The 17,906-nt window shown below is 34.5% G+C and overlaps 1 protein-coding gene across 19 annotated transcripts in view; it reads left to right on the forward strand.

Annotated features, from left to right (window-relative positions):
* Window positions 1-17,906, forward strand: part of LOC106883622 (calmodulin-binding transcription activator 2) — an 859,097-nt gene that overhangs the window by 224,930 nt on the left and 616,261 nt on the right. For all 19 annotated transcript variants that reach the window (XM_089342578.1, XM_089342567.1, XM_089342583.1 and 16 more), the window contains one exon: window positions 17,698-17,867. The gene's annotated coding sequence lies outside the window, so the exon portion shown is untranslated. The remainder of the gene's footprint in view (window positions 1-17,697; window positions 17,868-17,906) is intronic.

Below are 17,906 nucleotides of genomic sequence, written 5' to 3' on the forward strand. Positions count from 1 at the left end.
ATACCAGTTTGGAACGGAGAACATAAAACCATGATGATAATGAAGTTGATGATATATGGATGAGCATGTTTTATATACTTAGGTCCAAACTATGGTTTAATATTGGTCTCTAGGTGGATATTAATTCAAGTGGATATCAGTTATTTTCTATCTATATTTAGCACCATCTGAGGATCAACGACATTTTTCAAATATTTACCCTGTTAATGGTATGAAACCATGGTTTGAAATATGGTATAGATACTCAAATATTTGTACGTATATAATATATATCCACTCTGTTAAAAGTGGATTTTGTGTTTTGATCTTTTTTGATAGGAACTACAAATACACACACACATGCGCACGTGCACACACACACGCATGCACACACACACACACACACACACACACACACACAATAATATTTCAAATTAAAATTAGAGACTTTGTATTTACTTTTCAGAAATATCTTTTATATTGGAGTACAAAAAATGAATTACAAAATTTACTACAAAACCAAATGCTTTTTAAAAAAAATCACTTTATATATTTTGCTCCTAATGTATATAAACATATTAGATCAATAAAATTTCTTGTATTGCGTATTAGCTTAGGATATTAAAAAAGAAATTGGCAATCTTGTGATTCTAAAATTTATGACATCTTGTTGTTTTTTCTTTAAAAAGCAAACAAATGTTAGTTATTTCCTCATTTGGTAATGAGACAAAAGATATACACCAAAATATTTATGTGAAACTATAAATCATGAACTTGTGGATTAGCTTTCATTTGTGATTTGTCTATTGAACTTTCTTAGTTCTGCAGATCAATAAAATCACTGCTGGTTTTCAGCTATTAAACTGAAAGGTCATGACTCAAAATTCTGTTGCAGCCATTGTATTGTTTACCCTAAGGCAAGATTCATTATTTTGCTTGCTTCATTAGAGCCAACTGCAAAAAACTACTCTATTCACTTCATAATTGAGTGGTTTGTGTTAGAAAAGGGCACCCTTCTGTTTATTTTAAAAGAAAATTAAAGCAATTTGATCCAGATATTAAAAATACTGAAATTTTAAGAATCCTCTCTTTCCACTCATGATAGTAGCTTGAAAATATTTTCCAAATTGTTTTTATGACTGACTATGAGTTCAATATTTGTCGCATTCACTGTGTCAGTTCCAATACAAGTTACATAATATGGTTTGTCTTAGTTTGTCTCTTTGAAAGTAGGTGTTAATGACACATCATTTTTGAAGAGTTAATAGAAGGATGAGCATTCAGCTATAAAATGGTAGACTGATTAAAAGCATTGAAACCTTGAGAGACAAATATAAAGATGATAAATTTAATCATAGACCAAATGTATGTCTATGTCGGTATGTCTGTCTCTAGAATTATTATGTCTCTATGAAGACAACTACTGAACATACTAATACATAATGGCAAAAACCTGAGATTAATAGTCTTATCATGATTGAAGTTGAGTGTTTGTAATTTCAGCTGTTTTTGTTCACCCTGTCTTTCATAGCATTCAAATATTTTTTTCCTTTCTAATAAATGGCAGATGGTTCTGCTGTCTGGAGATGATTTTATTGATATGAGAGCAACAGCCAAAAAATTTAGATTTTATATCCTGTAAAAAAAAAAAAAGAAAAAGAAAAATGCCATGCTTTGACCATTGACCTGAAGTACATCTCCATAACTGACTTAACCCGTTGTAAGTAGGTACCACTAGTCACCATTGTAATTTGTAGCAGTACAGTAACACTGGAGATTCCACTGGAATGAATACCTTGGGGATTTTATACTCCTCTGTGCATATTACTGCAATAGATAATGGATCCCACTGGTTTCATCCTCATCTCAAAATATGCTATGACTGCAGTCATTCCCAAACCTCAGCCACAAAGACAAAAGGGTTTCCAGTTGTTCTGCATTTTTAAATATTAATTCTATTTGTTCTTAGAGAGTAGTACTGTTGTGTAGACAACCATGTAACACTTTCCCTTTATTTGTCAGATTCCACTATCTTGAGAACTTAGTAATATTTTAGTCTTTGTGGTTTTTGGAGGTTATTTGTAGTTTATATGTTCTTTGTCAAAGTGTTGATATACTTTTGGGTTAAAATTGTTCCTACAAGTTCCTTTTCAATGGGAAGGTTGTCTTCTCCATCTTTCTGCGTACATCATTTCTATTCCATGAGATAATGGCCTGTTTATCACTGGTATACTCCACCACTGTAGGTTTTAGACCTGATTACACCTGGGATACACTGTTTCCATGACAACTGGGGCAACACAATGGTGGTGGTGTTTCAATTATATTTCCGTTTTTTTGAGAACTTAATTGATTCAACATGATCAACATGGCAGTTAGGATAAAGTGTTATTATTGATCAGTGTGCAAACTGTGACCAGGCTATCTTTAATTCTGAGGTCCGCTTGAATTTTAACCAAAATATGTGGTCATCATTTTAAGAAAGGTCGAGAGGATTTTCAAGGAGATTTAGGTGTTTCTTTGGCTGCTTGAATAACCACATCAGGAACACCTCACTGGTCGTGATTGTCCACAGATGAATACTCAACACTGTTTTCCAAACTAATAACTCAGTTTGAGTTTGAAGACTCACACCCTTTCAGTGTTATTCCATTTGGATCTGTGTGGTTAACTGAACCTGTTTGATGTTGAATAATTACCTCTTCTTTGGTTGTCTATACAAGAGCATTCAGCTGTAAAATATGGACTTCACTAAGTATCTGAATTTTCAGATCTATCCAACCCATGCAAATACATGCATTTTTATATGCACAAACATGTCCATACATACCTACACACACACACGTGTGTATATGTGTGTGTGTACAAGTATGTATGTGTATATGAAAATGCATCTGTGTATATATATATATATATATATATATATATATTATTTAAACACTTTTAGATTTAGTTAAAACTGAGTGTATATAGAACTTCCAATAATCAGATTTGGTTCATTGTCCTTGACTGCAAGATAATATCTACTTATAAAAATCATTTCCTTGTATTTCATTGCAATTACATTGTGTATTCTGCTAAAACACTAAAGTGGTTTTAAGCTTATACATTAGGGATTATAATCATATAGAGATCAATATCATAATCAGATCTATAATACAAACATCCTATACCTAAGCATTTTTCATATTTAAACATATTTTGCATACATATTTTAATTATATATAAATACACACACACACACATATATATATATATTTACACACTCACACACAGTCACTTTCAGAAAGTAAATGTAAACAATCAATAGCTATTGGTCAGTGTTGTTCTTGATGTGTTAGGTTGACATGACACTTAGTTTGACATAAGGTAACACAAACAAATCCTTGATTATGTCTGTCTTCATATAAAACTGTCTTATATCATAAGAAAAGTATTACACACACACACACACACACACACACACATATATATAATATATATATATATATATATATATATATAATATATATCAGTTTATCTTGTATTTAGTGATCAATAACATTGTTAGCGTCAGATTTCCAATAAGTTCACTGCTTTTCCTACAGTGAGAATGATAAGGGATTGTCTGTGTAACTCAGCTAGGAAAAATATTCCATAAGGTTTATTATTATTATCATTATTATTATTATTATTCAAAAGCACCAGTTATTCAGTTTTTCTCACCATTGTTCATGTCTTTCAGCTATAGACCTTAGCTAAAGATATACAGATGTGCGTGCGTGCACACACACACTCGCACAAACAGCTACGTGCACGTTTATGCATGTGTATTGGTGCACTGTGTTATATTTCTTAATGTAGAAAGGTAACTCAGCTATTCAATAAATAATAATCAATAAAAGTATAGATGGGGTGGGGGAGGTGGTTGTTGAGATTATCTAAAACCTGTGAAGGAGGGGCTAAATAATGCTTGCAGTCCATTGACTAAATCCAGTGAAAGAATATAAAAAGTAAGAAAATAAAAAAGGTACAGTTAGCGGTCACTCAGAAGTGAGTGCAACTTGGTGTCATGTACCATGCTTTGATTGTATTTCTGAAATGATTTTGTTGTGCAAATTCATAGAGGTGACCAATTAAGTAAGTTAGCTAGCAACATCATTTGCATCACAAATTTTAAGGAACTCGAATCAGCTTTTCAAGTTCTCTGACAAGAGGCTGTCATATACACAAGTGTATTTGTTGGAATGTACACTAACATGAGCATTAAAATCTCCAGTCAATACATTTTGTCATCCATCTGCAAAGGGGATTATTTAAGTGGCTGTGTAAGTAAGTGTGAGCAGACAGATATCTTCTTGGTTCCCTCATCATTGACCAAGATGAACATCCAGGATGTAACAGATGGAGGGAGAGAATGAGCTGCACTGGTGGTCAGTTGATGCTCAGTGCAACCAAAGTGTTTTAATCAAGGATACAAACCAGGAAGCCACTAGACCATACGGGGAAGAGAACAAAAGAAAAAAAAACTATAAGTAGAAGTTATTTGGAAACAAAGATATACTCTTTCTGCTGTTCAAATTTGAGTTAAAGATATCTCTCTCTCTCTCTTTCTCTCTATCTACCTATCATGACTTTACCTTTCTTTTCAAAGTCTTTCAAATAAACACCAGTAATATACTGGTATCCAATCATTCAACTATATTCTAGCCTTCTTACAAAAACAAAATGTTATGCTTGAGAAAAGAAATCAATATAGTTTGTTTGATTGTGAAGTAACAATATTAAAGCGTCTAGGATAGAGTTTCGTGTAATTGATTCTCTAATGGTATCAAAGTAAAGGAAGATATTTATATAAAACAGTTTCAAGATGAAAGTGAAGCTAACTTATTCATTAAGGTTCTCTATTGCCAAATTATTCATGAAGAAGTAAAAATCCCCTTTGCAGATTGATGACAAAATGTATTGACTGGAGATTTTAATGCTCACATTAGTGTACATTCCAATGAATACACTTGTGTATATGATGGCCTCTGGTCAGACAACCTGAAAAGCTGAACCAAGTTTCTTAAAATTAGTGGTGCAAATGATGTTGTTATCTGTAACACTAAGTTACTTAATTGGTCACCTCTATGAATTTGCACAACAAAATCATTTCAGAAATACAATATCATTCTATTATCTAACTTTACTGCTAGTTGCCCTCAGTTCATTTAGATGAACTATAGACACTAAACATTTTGAATAAATTACACTGGTCTCTTCTCTGACTAAGACATCATTTTCTGTTTTAATATTACGCAATAAATTACACTGGTCTCCTCTGTGACTAAGATATCATTTTCTGTTTTAATATTACACAATCCAGGACCAAAGTACTGTTTACTGAAACTTTTGTGTTTTGGGAAAATATGAATCAAATGTTTTATAAGCACTTATTTATTATAAAGGAAAAGCTGCTCTACTGTGACTAATCACAACAGCAATTACTTGTGTTTTTAATCACATTCAAACCTGTTGAATGTATTGAGAGTAAATATGTTTGTCTTCCTTTCATATTTCATCATCCTGAAATTTAAAAAATACATAGACAATTTGAATCTTTTTTCCAAATGTGTGTGGCAAGGTTCTCCATTGGTTCAATATGATATGATCAACTGAACAGCCTGCTCCAGAAATTAATGTGCAAGTGGCTGAGCACTCCACAGACATGTGTATCCTTAATGTAGTTCTCGGAGAAATTCAACATGACACAGAGTGTAACAAGGCTGACCCTTTGAATTACAGGTACATCTCATTTTTCCCAGCAGAGTAGATGAGAGCAGCATGAAGTAAAGTGTCTTGCTCAAGGACACAATACACCACCAGGAATCGAATGCATAATCTTCTGATTGTGAGCCAAATTCCCTTGCCACTAAGCCATGCATCTTCACCCAAATGTGTGTGTGCTCGATTTAGCACCACCGTCTTAACAGAGGGCTCTGATGCAAACAGTCAGGCCAAGACTCATTTTGACCACATTTTACTCTCTTTTTTCCACCATTCTTGGAAGGTCATGGACACCGCTTTGCACTTGATTAAACCACGTATAAAATATTATCATAAAATTGACATTTTCTTGAGTTTTAGTGAAATTTCAATTTTTTTACATGGATGGTAACAAGAATGATTTCACTGCACCCTTCCTGTTTAATTACTGGTCTGGATTAAGAAAGGGAAAATGGATTGGGAGATATTTAAACTGCAGTATTATTCAAAGCAATTGTTGAAAGAAAAAAAAATGAAGGAATTTAGCTTTGTATTAGGGGAGGGGGCTACAAAATGTAATGCATCTATGGAATTTTTGCTTAGGAAAGGCATGAATCACACATCATTTCGTTTCTCCCCGCTACACACACACTTTCCCTCTCCTTCTCTCTCCCTCCCTCTCTTTCTCTCTCTCTCTCTCACACACACACAAGGTTTTTCAGACTTCTTGAAAATATTTGAGTATATATATATTTTTAAATTCATTCCATCTCTGAAAGAAAATAAATTAAGCCAGTGCTCCAGCATGACCATAGTCCTACGACTGAAACCATTAAAAGAAATAAAAGAATAAAGAATAATAATGTCTAATGTTGGCACCAGACATTACATTATTCAGGATTAGTTTTAACTGGTACTCTATCAACCCCAAAAGGCAAAGATGACCTTGGTGAGAATTGAACTCAGGACATAAACAGACATGACTAAATACCATAACCATAACATTTTGTTTTTTATGCTCTAATTTTGTCAAAAAAAAAAGGGAAAAATCAATTTTATTGAGGAGTGGCGAAATTGGTACACATGTGAAATAAGCATAAAAAATGCTTTGTTGCTCTGCAGAAACTACAGGAGCTACTCCGAGGTTTTTGAAAGCTCTTCTAAATCCATTGCAATGCTGGGAGCCCTTGGCACATACATTAAAAATGCTTTGAATGATCTGTATTAACCACTGCCCAATCTTGCTTTAATACTTTCTGTGTTAATATAAGATTTAAATGTCTCTGAGCTCAGTGAAATGTGGGTCATTTAAATTCAGCTATACCAGTTGGCTTCTTTCCTCTTTGTATTTGACAGGAAATAAATTTATTATTATCATCATCATCATCATCATCATTATTATTATTATTATTATTATTATTATTATTTCTGCTATACACAACAATAACCACATGGATAACATAATGATTACTTCATGGTTTGTAATCTCATATCTCATCACAGTCATCTTATTGTCTTACACACGGTATCTAAGTCTACTTGCTGAAAGCATTACATTCATTTTGGAAATTACTATTATCATTAATATTATTAATTATTATTATCATTGATGTCATACTTGTTCATATTAATCATCATAAAATGTGTTGCCGAATAGTATTACTAACACTACCCAACAATAATAATAATAATAATAATAATAATAATAATAATAATAATAATAATAATAATAATAATGTTATGATGTCCCCTTTTTTGAGGATTATGCCAAGAATATAAACACTCAATAGTTTTGAATTTTCAAACTTCATCTTGATGGATCATTTTGCCTGAAGTATCTTGATATTTTATACTAAACAATTTGGCAAAACTTTGCTTGAATGTTTATTTCCAAATTTGATGCTTCTCTTTATGTACTCTGGAATGCTGCCACGGTAAAACTGTTCTCTTATATCTGAATTAATCAATAGATACTATTGGATAGAAATCTATGTGGAGGTACCTTTAGAAAGGAATTAGGAATAACAAGTGGATGGTGGGGGGATACAAGAGTCAAAAAAGCTCTGTTGCTGTTGAAAGAAAAACAACACAAAAATCGAAACAAAGCAATAATAGTAATAATAATAATAATAATAAAGTTGTTATTTTTGCATTGACCTTTTTGATTTGAATAGCTGTCATTGTTATGGAGTGGTGATGGTGGGTGTTTGGTGATGGCAGGCTTTCGGGAGAAAAAGTGATTGGGTGAAAGTCACTGTATGCATAAGGAAAATTGTACGGAAGTATTAGTGATGGTGATAGGAGTCAGTTATCTCTCTTATTGACTATATGGGATATTAGAAAAGCAGCTTCTTTTTCGCCCCCAAAAGAGAGAGAGAGAGAGAGAGAGAGAGAGAGAGAGAGAGATTGGCCTCTAAGAAATATTGGGAAAAAACTATAGGTTTTAATGTATGCATGTATGGATATATAAGAAAGTATGTTTGGAAATTTGTGTGTGTATATATGCAATGCACAATTTTGAAAATGTTTTGTTTTATTCTTTTATAATTTTCTACATCTGAATATATATATATATATAGCGGGTGACACGTAAAAGCACCCACTACACTCTCTGAGTGGTTGGCGTTAGGAAGGGCATCCAGCTGTAGAAACTCTGCCAAATTAGACTGGAGCCTGGTGTTGCCATCCGGTTTCGCCAGTCCTCAGTCAAATCGTCCAACCCATGCTAGCATGGAAAGCGGACATTAAACGATGATGATGATGATGATGATATCTATCTATCTATCTATCTATCTATCTATCTATCTATCTATCTATATATACACACACACATCTTCACCACCATCTCTGTCACTAACTATTACTTTCCTGATCTTACTCTCTAACTCTTCCTCCTTTCTTTTTCAACTGGAGTATTGATGTATATACTCTACAGCATCTCCTCGCTCTGTCTCTTTATACCTCATCAACTGGTACAAAGGACACTCCTCCATCACTACTACTGCCTCCTCCCAGCTGAGGGGTTTCTTGTCTTGCGAATTACTTGGTCACTCTGTTGGTACTGGTGCCACGTAAGAAGCACTCAGTAACTCTGTAAAGTAGTTGGCATTAGGAAGACATCTGGCAATAGAAACCATGTTAAAGCAGATAATTGGTGCCCGGTGCAGCACCCATCCTTACCAGCTCCTGTCAAACCGTCCAACCCATGCCAGCATGAAAAGCGACTGTTAAATGATGATGATATATACATGCCAGCAATCCAACCCATGCCAGCATGGAAAATGGACGTTAAATGATAATGATGACAGTGATATATATAAATATATATATATATATATATATTTAAATAAAATAACAAAATTCACATTCAGTTTTAGACTAAACAGCAGATTGTGGTGACAAATTGTTTTGTCTTAGATAGATTCTCTTTTGTCTAAAACAAATTCCACTACATTTCTGGGTCCTGGAAGCCTGAAACCAGAAGAGTTTCCTACACAAAAGTGTTTTACAACCATTTAAGAAATGGCCACACGATAATATGCACACACACACACACAGGTATAATTCATCTGATTGCTTCTTGCTTTCCTATTTCGCTCACAATGCTCAGATCAACCCAACACAATAGCAAACGACTCTTGCCCAAGATGTCATGCTATGGGATTGAATCCAGGACCTCATGACTGCAAAACTAACTTGTTAACCATTCAGCCATACTGTCTCCTAAAGTATTAGTAGCTGAATCATTGACATAACCATCATAATTTCAAACCTTAACACAAACATTATTCTTATAGCGTTAGTCTACCTAACTATTTACAGGCTTTACTCCCTTGTTTTGACTTGATGGATTTTTCCTTGAGGACATTGGATCTAACCTATAGGACCAGCCAGTGAATGTCAGTAGTAGGTTTTCAATGTAGCTAATTGATGTTTGGGAAAAATTGGTTTTTATAAACTATCTTTTATCTTTTACTAGTTTCAGTCATTAGATTGTGGCCATGCAGGTACACTGCCTGGAAGAATTTTTAGTCAAAGGAATTGATCCCAGTACTTTGTATTTTTAAGGCTAATACTTATTCTATTGGACTCTCTTGCTGAACTGCTACGTTATGGGGAGTAGTGTTGGGGGATGAACACAGACACAAGCACACACATGCACACACATTCATACATACATACATACATGGGCTTCTTTCAGTTTCCATCTACCAAATCCACTTACAAGGCTTTGGCCAGCCCAAGGTTGTAGTTGTAAATACTTGCCAAAGGTACTGCATGATAAGACTGAACCCAAGGCCACATGATTGGGAGCAAACTTCTTAAGTGCACATTCATGCCAAACAATAATCTCAATATGTTACAGAAGTTTAATTGATGCTGAGTAGGACTTATCATTGTAGATTATTGGGATTTACCTAGCTGCTAGAAATGGACACCAGGATTTTTCAAGATTATCTACAATAAATTAAGTATTATGTCTAGAGAGAGATTTCTCTTGATTTAATGCTACACAAACCTAAATTGAAAACTATCTCCTTTGGTTTCTGGTGACATGGCTTATTCTAAATGCATGTATCATCATCATAAGAAATACTTGAAAGAAAACGGTTTTACTAGGGTCCTTACCTGACAGTCTAAGAGTTAAGAAGTTGATACCTCACTGTGTATTTTCTCAATTCTTTGCACTTACAGAGATTTAGGCCAACAAGTTATAAATGGTTGGATGTAGAGCCATAGTTCACTGCACCAGGTAATTAGCAGGGCTTACTAATGAGAGAAAGTTCATTAGCTACAATATAACTGCACAATCAAACTGTACTATCCGGTTACAATATATAACTGCACAGTAATAATATTGGTTTCAAATTTTGGCACAAGGCCAGCAATTTTGGGGAAGGAAGTAAGTTGATTACATCAACTCCAGTGTTCAACTGCTCATTTTACTGATCTCTGAAAGGATGGAAAGCAAAGTCGACCTCACTGGAAGAACTCAGAACATAAAGCCAAACGAAATGGTACTAAACATTTTGCGTGGCTTGTCAGCTCACTGCCTTCATATTGTAACATGACTCTACAGTCACACAATACAGTCACAGTACAGTCATACTTTTCAGTCCTGTTACAATGTATGGCTGTCCAGTCATTTTACAGTATGGTTGAACAGCTATGTGGTACTGTTTATATTATAATATTACAGTATGGTCATACCTGTACGGTTACATTAGAGAAAACCTCCTGATTAATGAAAACTCATCAGTTACAATATGGCAGTATAATTGAAAAGGAGCATGAGTTTGGTTATCTTGAATATTTGAATGCTTTGCTAGCTTGTATCTCGGATTCATTCCTGGGTTTTCAGAAGACAAGGAATACAAAACATCTGTGTATCCTGTCACATGAAAATCTTACTCCTGTTGCAGTATTTGCTTGTCTGTACTTATTGAGATGTATCATAGACAAACTAGAACATCATAAAGTACATGGGTCTAAAATGACTGATATATAAGGACAGTCTGTTGCTACTAATCTTACATTTTACTCTTTCAATCATTGGTCATGCTTTGAAGGGTTTTAGTGTCAAACAAATCGACCCCAGGACTTATTTTTTAAGTCTGGTACGTATTCTGTCAGTCTCTTTTGGCTGGACTGCTAAGTTACAGGGACATAAGCTAACACTGGGTGACAAGCAGTGATGGGAGACAAAACACACTCATTTATGTGTGTGTGCGCGCGCACTATGGGCTTCTTTCAGTTTCCATCTACCAAATTCACTCACAAATGAGTGAATCACTTTGGTTGTCCCAAGGCTGTAGTAGAAGACACTTGCCCAAAGTGCTTCACAGGGAGACTGAACCCAAGACCTCATGGTTCAGAAGCCAGCATCTAACCCATGATGCCAGTTATTTACTACTGGTCTTGTATATTGAACATCCAGTAGTATAAGTTACTAGTGGTTTGTTCTGCCAAAGCATAAAGTCCCCATCTATATGTTAGGAGTGAGGAAAAGTGGAGTGACCAAGAGCTTTGATGGTGTAAGGGAAATGAAATGATTTGAACTAGAAATTAAAACTGCATTGTGCTCTAACACCATTTCACAACATTCACCACTACACAGTGAAAGCAGTCGTTGAATTAAAAAGAAAAAAAAACAACAACAACTTCATTATTGCATATATGAAATTCTCTATCATCATAAAACACAAATTTGTGTATAATAAGTGGAAATAATAGAAGATTCTTTCTTTCTCAGTTTGGTTAGAAATGGATATTAAAAAGAAATAAAAGCCGATGAGACGGTTTAAGTGATTTTAATTTTACCTTTTGTTTTCTTTTTTTTTTTTTGACAAGAACATCAAAAGTATTTTAACAAGTAGTCAATATAAGTGATAGATTGAAAACAAAATAAAACAAAACTTATGATGAAAATATGATGAAGTTTGTTATGTAATTAACATCAGTTATGTGTTAAGATTGTTTTTACACTTTTAGCTCTCCCACCACCACCCACCCCTCTGTTTTACTGACCAGGTTTATCAATTAATGGTTCAGGGTATATGAGACAGATGTTTATTGGACAATCTCTCATTTCATTTGCGGCGGCGGGGGGGTGGGTCGAGGTATGGTTGTGTTTTTGTTCTCTTTTTCTTTTTCATAGAAAATTATTCAAGCTAATATTTTCTCTTTACTATTAACCAAGCAAACAAATGGACATAGGTTATCATTCACTTAATGTATGAAATAGATACTACTACTACTACTACTACTACTACTACTACTACTACTACTACTAATAATAATAATAATAATAATAATAATAATAACGATAATTTTTCTATTATAAGCACAAGGCCTGAAATTTTGATGGGGTGGAGGCTAGTGAATAACATCAAACCTAGTGCTCAACTGGTACTTTATTATATTGACACTGAAATGATGAAAGGCATAGTTGACCTCAGTGGAATTTGAACTCAGAATGTGAGGATGAACTAAATGCTAACAATTCTGCCAGCTCGTCACCATAGTAATAATAATAATACTATAAAACATATTGTGCAATGCAGTAATGATTCTGCCAATGTGCAACCGTGATGATGGTGGTGTTGGTGATGATGATGATTTCAAATTTTGGTACAAGGCTAACAAATCTAGGGGTAGAGGATAAGTTGATTATTTCTGGCCAGCAAATTTGAGGGTAGGGAGTTAGTCGATTACATCAACCCTAGTGCTTGACTAGTACTTTAGTTCATTAACCCAGAAGACATGAAAGGCAAAGTTGACCATGGCAGGACTTGAACTTGGAACATAAAGAGCTGGAACAAACATCATAATGCAAGATGTTTTTCCAATACTTTACCAACAACAATCCTGCCAAGTCATGCTTTTATGCTTTTTCAGGCTTACCTGAATATGATACAGTTTTTGTTTCAGTTACACCATATTTCAGAGATATTGAAAGAAATAGATATAAATAGATGCGTGTTATGATGTGGCATAAACATTCAGTGCAAAGCAAAATACACCAGCTTCAAAACGAAAATATAAAAAAAAAGTAGCTGTGTGGGAGTGTTTCAAACAATATTTGGCTTTCCTTAGTACTTTTGGAAATGAATGGATTTGCCTGGTGTTTTATTGTGTTGTAGCTGTTTTGGCTAGCTGTGTTGTTATATGAAGCTCTTCAAAATAGGGAGAGAAAAAGAGAGGTCTAGTTTCCAGATTATTTACAGGACTCCTTTTGGAGAAGAGATGATATCTTGCTTATCTCATAAAATTTTAAACACTTCTCTTTCATACTAGAAAATATGAACTTGTGTTGAACATTAACGAAATACAATGGGAAATTTTCACAGCAATTTTGCCATAAACAGAACATTGGCACTGAAATTTGTTTTATTGGTACTTAGAAAAGCAATATCAATGAGGCTTCAAGATTCTACATTGCAAGCTCAAAGGTCATGTGTTCAAATGGTATGGGTGCCATTAATCAACAACTTCAGTTTAATCAGCTGTGTAAGGTTTGTGTGGTTGGTATAAATAAGGTTATGTAAATTAGATTATGTTTTATTAAACAGGCAAATATACAGAACAATGTAACACCTATGGGCAATGAAAACCTTATATGAAAATGATCAAAAGAACACACATAAGGGCAGTGTTTGAATCTTCAAAGCTGTCCTTCACACTTGTATCAATGAAGATAATTCCATTTGGCTTTCAGCAAAGCCTCAAATGTAAGAATGAGAGCAAATATGAAGCTGTGACCCTCATGCTTCCACAAGAGTATTAATAGCATAAATGAAGTGAAACTGCTTTTGTTTTGTATCATTTCTCTGGTTTTTAAATAATGTAAACCCTATTCACTATCAGTGTTTCTTGAAACACTGTCTGTTATTGTATGTCTGAAGCTGTTGAAGTTTTTGAAATCCACTCACTGATGCTTGGCCATGAGGCTAGCTTTTTCGAATGTCTCAGATTATAGTTCCCATTAATCAGTTCTCCATAAAACAACTACTTCAGGATTTTATATACTTTTCTTTGAATGAAACGATTAATCAAAACCATGCAGCATCTAGAAAATTTTAATTTAAGCCCTATTCTTAATTGAGATTTGGCCCTTATAATGTAGACACATGACTGACTATAGAGGATGTGTGTACGAACCTGTTCAAGTTGTTTTGTGTATGCTGTACACAGTTTACATTCCACTGCAGCTACAGCAGTGATGTGACAGCTTCAGTTAAACCTGGTCTTGGTGATTAATACTTCATGATCCTTTCACCATAACTGCAGCCAAACTTGATGCCAACTGCTAGGATTACAAAGATGTTTGCTCATCCACAAATATTATTGAATAGCAATATTGACATCTTTAATATAAGAGAGAGAGAGAGAGAGAGAGCGAGAGAGAAGTGAAATGATTCCAACTGACTTTCAAAATTGGGTCTCTCTGTCTACCATACTTGTCAATAACACAAATATTGGATTAATATGAGTGCCAAAATAGAAGTAAATTTTCAATAAACTGAGTCAATTAAAGGACTTTAATTCTAGTTTGAAACTATTTCATTCCACTCATCTTCCTAATAAAGCCATGAACATTTCAGATTTAATATCCTTCATTACTGTAAATTGTATTTATGATGGATAGCTAATAACACTTTCTATTTAGGCACAAGGTCTGAAATTCTTTGGGAAGTGGAGGCTAGTCAAAGAACGTGAAGACAAGCAAAGAACATAAAGACAAACAAAATACCGCTAAGTATTTTGTCAGGCATGCTAATGATTCTGCCAAGTTAATAATAATAATAATAATAATATTAATGATTACGGTTTCAAATTTTGGCACAAGGCCAGTAATTTCAGGAGAGTAGGCTACTCAATTACATCACCCCAAGTGATCAACTAGTACTTATGTTATTGACCCTAAAAGGTTAAAAGGCAAAGTTAACCTTGGCAGAATTTGAACTCAGAAATGAGTCCAGCATGTTAATGATTCTACTTGCTCACTGCCTTAATAATAATAATAATTATAATAATAATAACAACAATAATCCTTTCTAGTATAGGCACAAGTCCTGAAGCCTTGTGAGGAGGGATAAATTGATTATATTGCCACCACTGTCAACACCAGAAAAATTCATAATAATAATAATTCTTTCTACTATAGGCACATGGCCTGAAATTTTGGGGGATGGAGCTAGTTGATTACATTGACGCCAGTGTTCAACTGGTACTTATTTTATGAACCCCATCAGGATAATAGACAAAGTAGACCTCAGCAAGTTAATAATACGAAACATCACCGAGCTGTAAAATATTCACTTTAACTATTTAAGGAAAACCCATATTTGGAGAAGCTTCTAATTTATACCGAAACATTTTAATGAATTAGTCCATTGTTGTAAGTCAGTGAGTCTTTCAGCAACTTTTAAGATTTAATTTGCAGTTTTAGTTTGTTTATTATTATTATTATTATTATTATTATTATTATTATTATTATTTTAGATAGCTTTGGATCAGGGGTTAAAGGGTTTGACTTCTAACCTTCAATAAAGAAAAAAAGAAGAAATATTTCCTGAAATTAAGTTCTCCTTGACAACCTGGTTTATTGCAATCCAGTTCTAACATGATGCTAGACTGTTTCAAGAAACCAAAATGGAAGTAGCCAGTCCTTACACATCTTAGTCATTGTTTCAGAATACGTTAGATGTTCTTATGTCTTTACTATCTGCAACATCTGTTGAGAACTTAATTGAGACTCTCACATTTCATAACTTCACCTGATATGCCTAATGCCATAGGTCTCATTTTAATGGTTATAGGAAATTTTGCTGAAAAATTTTTGTTGTAGGAAAAAGAAAATTAGCTGTTTTTTGAAATTAGCAACTTCAACTATCTCACCAATTAGAGAAAGGTAATTTCTTTAAACTGAGTTATCTAGTTTACAGTTTGCTTGTGTACCTCCTTCACAGTGAAACTTTCTACAGAAGTATTTTAACTTCTTCATCCAATCTTGTTTCACACTACCACTTTATCTGTGCCTATGTGTTACTTCCAACTCTTATTTTTCTAACAGATCAAGCTTAACGTTAGGTGTGTTTGTCTTTATCCAACTATTCTGAATTCCTTTGTTTATGAAGAACTAAAAAAAAAGATAATTCCAGCAGAAGACAGTAGACTTCACAATCTCTGAAGATCTTTCCAAGTGAAAGAATGTCCTTAACCTTGCTATGACCACATCCCATTGACTAGCCCTTCTTTTCAGAGCAAGAAAATAGTTTAGCCCTAACACTTGCCCACATTCTACAAAGCTCAAGTTAGTTTCACAATGGAGTAATTACTCCCACACCTTTGACAGTTCTGCTGCTGCTGTAGACACAAATATCCTAGATTACATTTAAAGAAAGGTCACTTAACAGATTGGTATAAATTCACTCACAGACAACAGTCCCTCCTCTGACCCACAGGTATGTTTGTGTATGTGTGCAGTGGTCCTCTCACTGCCTTTTCTCCAGCTACTATAATGACCTCTGGTCCAAAGATCTGGTTGCAGTCATCCCATATCCATTCAAGCTTGTTTCTCCTCTCTTCATTCATGTTGTGTCCAACTTCCAACTTCCTTCTCCCCAGAACTCCCTCTAAAACTCCCATCCTGCTCATGTCTTCTTGCCAGATCAACTTGCAACAGTTTAAGGAGCATCAGTTTCTCCAGTTGTGGAAACCTTGTGTAGGCTGTGGGCACTCTCCCCTCTGGGCCCAACAAATAAAGAACCACATATACTGGTATTTCTGTCAGTTACGACAACAAGTATTCCAGTTGATCTGATGGAATGAACAGCTTGCTTGTTAAATTAGTGTGCAAGTGGCTGAGCACTCCACAGACATATGTACCCTTGACGTTGTTCTCAGTGAGATTCCTCATGACACAGAGTGTGACAAAGCTCACCTTTTGAAATGCAAGTACAGCTTATTTTTGCCAGCTGAGTGGACCGGAGCAGCATGAAGTAAAGTGTTTCACTCAAGGACTCAACGCATCTCCGAGAGTCAAACTCATGACCTTACGATCATGAGCCGAATACCCTAGCCAGTGAGCCATACACCTCCACTTATCATACATGCACAAATGCATACACACCCACCCAAAAAGCACATGTTCAAACAGGTTTATCCAAATGCATGTTCAGATTCGTGTAACAGCCATATGCAAACACACACATGTATACACATATACCCACACCACTTTGTGCACAGACATATGTGTATGTGGAAACAAACCTGCTAAAACATGCAAACATGCATATATGCACCCACACATAAATCACATGCATAAAGCATTAGAAGTATTTATAACTGTCTACAGGTTGTTCTAGTTGTGTCTGTAATGCGTTCCCTGGTTATTTCCTTGTCTTTGATAAAAGCATCTCGTTAGCTATGTGTTTAATTAATAAGCCACTTTAAAAAAAAATGTATTTTATCTGTTTATCATTTCAGATCATTTGTTTGTATGGCAACAAAGATCTGATCAAAACGCCTGAATTTGTTTACACCACTGCAGCGGTAGTACTGCTATCACAGACACCATGTATTTAAACTGAGTAGATAGTACATCAGGCTATTTTAGGATGATGACCAGTCTACTTGGTCTTCTACAATTGTTTTTGGTAAGTGGAAAGTCTTGTTTATATCTCTGTATATATTAT

The sequence above is a fragment of the Octopus bimaculoides genome, chromosome 26 (assembly GCF_046866305.1).
Source record: "Octopus bimaculoides isolate indiv1 chromosome 26, ASM4686630v1, whole genome shotgun sequence".
NCBI lineage: Eukaryota > Metazoa > Mollusca > Cephalopoda > Octopoda > Octopodidae > Octopus > Octopus bimaculoides.